Source organism: Myodes glareolus, chromosome 7 (genome assembly GCF_982192425.1).
Source record: "Myodes glareolus chromosome 7, mMyoGla1.1, whole genome shotgun sequence".
NCBI lineage: Eukaryota > Metazoa > Chordata > Mammalia > Rodentia > Cricetidae > Myodes > Myodes glareolus.
Window position 1 is genome coordinate 74,835,934 of NC_142032.1, and position 5,702 is coordinate 74,841,635.

Sequence of the window (5,702 nt, forward strand, 5' to 3'; positions counted from 1 at the left end):
AACCCAGTGGGAAACTGCAGGCCACAGCCTCTGGGAGCTGCCACCCTGCCCCACTTAGCCCCGGTCACGTGCCTACAGGGAAAATCAGTTAAGGAAGTTCTTGTCCAACAAAGAACTTTTGACCAGAAGGGATCAGGAAATATTTGTCATGAAAAAAGAGTGAGGAGCCTGTATGGGTGGATCAGTGACCTCTAATTTCTAAGAGATAAGCTGCCCAGTAGTTAGTATGGGAACAGCTGGATAGTGATTGTGCCCTCCACTTCTGCCTAGAATTCTTTCTTTCCTGATTAAAAAGAAATCTGGGAAATGGAGATTGATACAGGATTTAAGAAAAGTTAATGAGACCATGCAAGCTAATGGGAGCTTTGCAGCCTGGATTGCCTTCTCCTATAGCCATACCAAAGAATACCTGCAAAATTATTTTAGATATGAAGGATTGTTTTTATACCAACCCTTTGGCTCCCCAAGATTGTCAAAGATTTGCATTTACTGTTTTATCAGTTAATGTCAAAGAGCTCATGAGGAGATATCATTGGAACACCTTGCCTCAGGGTGTTCCAATGATATGAGGAGATATCATTGGAACACCTTGCCTCAGGGTGTGGCAAACAGTGCTATGTTATATCAGAGGTTTGTGGCTCAAGCTATACAAAATGTTAGAGATCAATTTCCACAAGTTTGTATGATCCATTATATGGATGATATCTTGCTTGCCCATAAAAATGAAGGAGCTTTTCTCTTTTCTTGCAATATATGGACAGCTTCAGCCAGAGCCTTGCCATGCAGGGTTAATAACTACTCCAGAGAAAGTGCAAAGATGGAAAGATATTTGGGATAAATGTTGTATCCTAAAGAAATTAGGCCTCAGAAATTGAAAATTAGAAAAGAGATCTTATAAACTTTGACTGATTTTCAGAAATTATTGGGGGATTGTCAACAGTCGTGGCCCTATTTGAAATTGTCTACAGGAGATCTTGAGCTCCTCAGTAAGGTTCTTGAGGGGAGTAGTAATCCTAGTTCCCCTAAGCATCTTACAGATGCTTCTAAACAAGTGTTGGCTCAGGTGGAGCATGCCATTCAATATCAGCAAGTATGCTATGCTGACTATGCAAAACCATGGGAAACCTATATGCTTCCTATACCACATACTACAACAGCTGTGTTATGGCAAGAGGGATCATTAGCGTGGCTGCATCTACCTGTTTCCCCAGACAAAGTGTTAAACACTTATTATGAAGCAGTAGCTTGTCTAGTACAGAAAAGCCAAATAGAATCTAGGTGATGTTTTGGTAAAGAACCAAGTGTGATCAATGTTCCTTATACTAAATAACAAGTTGATTGGTTATTTCAAAATAATAATTCTTGAGCGATTACTTTTGCTCAGTTTTTGGGCCAAATTGATAAGCATTTTTCCAGCTGATCAACTGTTACAATTTGCCCAAACGTATTCCTTTATATTTCCTAAAGTAGTGATCAAAGATCCTATAAAAAGTGCTAATATGGATTTTATTGACAGTTCCTCCAATGGGAGAGCTGCCTATGTTCTGAATGGTAGAGGTTAGGTAGTGCAAACAGTTCCAGCTTCAGCTCAGATAGTAGAATTACGAGCTGTAGCAATGATTTTCCAGCCTTTTGTAAACAGTTCATTTAACTTATATACTGATGGTTGTTATATTTTTACAGTTCTTCAAGTTATAGAGACTGTTCCCTGTATTGGAACTAGTAATGGTCAGGTTAGGATGCTATTTCAGCAAATTCAAGATGCCATTCAACAAAGAAAGTTGCCATGATTTTTTGTGGATTATATTGTATCTCATTCTAGTCTAGTCTTCCTGGCCTTCTAATGGATGATAATGCATTAGCTGATAAATTAACAAGTCCAAGATAGAACTGGCTCAACAGTCATGTGCCCATCATCATCAGAATAGCAGAGTTTAAGAAAACAGTTTGATCTTACCATGGAAATTGCTCATCAGATTGCTCAGCAATGTGATGTATGCCTGCAGTATTTGCCTGTGCCTCTCTTTGAGGTAAATTCTCAAGGCTGCCTTCCTCATCATTTATGGCAAATGGTTGTGACTCATGTTGCAGAATTTGGCAAATTAAGACATGTGCATGTGACAGTTGATGCTTATTCAGGGTTCTTGATGGCCACTGCACAAACAAGGAAGTCATCAAGCACATGCTTAAAATGTTTTCCCATATACGGGAATTCCTAAGATTATAAAAATGGGTAATGGATCCAGATATATTAGTAAAACATTTTAGCAATTTTGTTTCCAATGGAAAATTGAGCATAAAGCAGGCATTCCTTATAATTCTCAAGGACAAGGAATTATGGAGTATGCCTATGGCACCTTAAAAACTTCAAAAAATAAAAAAGAGGAACTTATACCATCAGTCACCATATACTGCATTGAATTGTGTCCTCTTTGTTTTAACTTTTTTGAATGTGAATGCCTGTGAGAATCTCTTCCGAGATTCATGCAATCTCTATACTATAATCCTCTATAAAATCAAAATTTAAAAAAAAATCACATACTTTCGACACATAATAGCAAAGGATATACATTACCATTCCAAAATATAGGGGAGGGAACATAGTGAGGAAATACTGGACCAATGAAAGACCAAAAAAGAAGCCAGGCAACTCCAAACTCTGTACCTTCATGTCTGATGTCAAAACACTCTTCAGATCTCCAACTCCGTTAAACTTTGTGGACTGCAATACACTTCTTTCTCTTCGGCTGGTACCACTCCCTATTAGCAGCTCTCCTCAGCAGATAACCCATGATCCTAGTATCTCTAACATCTTGAGTTTTCCAAGGCAATCCAGTTTTATTGCCTGGGGGACCAGCCTCTAGAAGCGCAGGACTCAAAGGGAATCCGAGGAGTCAGTATACTAAGATGATTTTATCTGAGGGGGAAAAGATGTTCACAGACTCTCTTGATGATTTCCTTCAGACTTTTTCTTTATTCTTATTTTTTATTCTGATTTTGTAGCCTATATTTTCTTTTTTACCTCTATAGAAATGTCCCTCTGTCTCTCTTGATGTTTTCTTTCTAACTCTGTCTTTATTCTTGATGTTTTTCAACTAATTATAGCTTTATTTTTCCTTATTCACTTATTCTTGATGGTTTCTTTTTCCTTCCTTCTTTATTCTTTCCCTTACAGCTTATATACTCCAGAAAAATCTCTCAAGAAGTGTAAAAATTACACCATGGTTGCATTCTATTTTTCAAGTGAATGATTACAATGAATACAAGTGAAAAATAGCATATTTTCCATATCCCTTACATGATTAAACATTTAACATATTACAAGTGAAAAACAAATTATCCCAAAACCCCACATATTTTGACAACAAAGAAACCTGTTATAGATTAACAGTATATACAAGTGAGCTATTCTTTTACTGGCAAACTGTGTTTTGTGGTTAGACTGGAAGAACCAATCGTTTTATTACTTATCTTGAAAGGTAGTCTTATAATGAATCTTAAAGGAATTACAAACTTAAACTTTTATACATGAAAAACATCAGTCAGCACTACTTTAAATCTTTAGGATGCATACCCACTTATCAATGGTTTTTTAAATCAAAAGATTTAGGGCAAAAATGGGTACAAGGAATTAGTCATTGCTCTGAGCGTCAACCAATCCTAACAAGAAAAGTACATCAGTAATGCTGATTGGGCTGTTTTGTTCTTGTTCTCTGACCTTAAAGAGTTCCCCACTCAACCAAGTGTCTTTCTAAAACCTTAGATTGTCTTATTTGGCATTTCACCTCAAAACTACTTAACAAAACCATCTTAGTCTAGCTTTAAGTTATTTTCAAAGCTTTGTTTCAGCTATGATGCGTTCTGAAACCCGTGAACACATCTCCCAACATTAAGATTAAAAGATTTACGCTGGCTGGGCTACTGGGACTCAATTGTTTAATCATTAACATAAGTCTTAATCATTAACTTAAGCCACAGTCTAAGTGGCTCCTCAAAATAATCTCCTGAGTTCTAACTCTGCTATACTTTCTTCTTTTACTTTTATCATCAAAACTCTATTTTGTAGATCAGTCCATTGTCTGATGTGGGGTTGGTGAAGATCTTTTCCCATTCTGTGGGTTGCCTTTGTGTCTTATTGACCATGTCCTTTACTTTACAGAAGCTTCTCAGTTTTAGGAGGTCCCATTTATTTATTGTTGCTCTTAGTGTCTGTGCTACTGGGGTTATATTTAGGAAGTGATCTTCTGTGCCTATGCATTGAAGGCTACTTTCCACTTTCTCTTCTATCAGTTTCAGTGTGGTCAGATTTATATTGAGGTCTGTGATCCAATTGAACTTGAGTTCTGTGCATGGTGATAGATATGGATCTATTTGTATTCTTTTACAGGATGACATCCAGTTATGCCAACACAATTTGTTGAAGATGTTTTCTTTTTTCCACTGCATACTTTTAGCTTCTTTGTCAAAAACCAGGTGTTCATAGGTGTGTAGATTAATATCCAGGTCTTCAATTTGATTCCATTGGTCAGTGTCTGTTTTTATGCCAGTACCAAGCTGTTTTCATTATTGTAGCTCTGTAGTAGAGCTTAATGTCAGGGATGGTGATGCCTCCAGAAGTTCCTTTATTGTATAGGATTGTTTGGGCTATCCTGGGTCTTTTGTTTTTCCATATGATGTTGATTATTGTACTTTCAAGGTCTGTGAAGAATTGTGTTAGGGTTTTGATGGGGATTGCATTGAATCTATAGATTACTTTTGGTGGAATTGTCAATTTTACTATGTCGATCCTTCCTATCCAAGAGCATGGAAGATTTTTCCATTTTCTGGTGTCTTTTTCAATTTCTTTCTTCAAAGACTTAAAGTTCTTGTCAAATAGGTCTTTCACTTTCTTGGTTAGTGTTACCCCAAGATATTTTATGTTATCTGTGGCTATTGTGAAAGGTGATGTTTCTCTGATTTCCCTCTCATCTTCTTTATCTTTTGTATATAGGAGGGATACTGATTTTTTTGAGTTGATCTTGTGTCCTGCCACATCACTAAAGGTATTTATCAGCTATAAGAGTTCTCTGGTAGAGTTTTTGGGGTCACTTATGTGCACTATCACATCATCTGCAAATAACAAAAGTTTGACTTATTCCTTTCCAATTTGAATCCCCTTGCTTTTCTTATTTTTTATTGCTATTGCTAAAACTTCAAGAACTATATTGAAGAGCTTTGGAGAGAGTGGATAGCCTTGTCTTGTTCCTGATTTTAGTGGAATCACTTTTGGAGACATTATGGGGTTAGCAAGAAACCTAGCCCAAGAAAAATTCCCAGGAATCCACAAGGATAATCCCAGCTAAGACCCTAAGCAATAGAGGAGAGGGTGCCTGAACTGGCCTTGCCCTGTAGTCAGACTGATGGTTATCTTAAATATTGCCATAGAACCTTTGTCCAACAACAGATGGAAACAGAGGCAGAGAACCACACTGGAGCACTGGACTGAGCTCCCAAGGTCCAGTTGAAAAGTGGAAGGAGTGAGAATATGAGCAAGAAGTTCAAGACCATGAGGAGGTCATCCACTGAGACAGTTTACCTGAGCTAATGGGAGCTCACCAACTCCAACTAGACTGGAAGTGAATGAGCATGAGATCAAACTAGTCCCTCTGAATGTGGTTGACTAACTGGCAGACTGAGGGGTCACTGACAGTGGCCCTGGGATT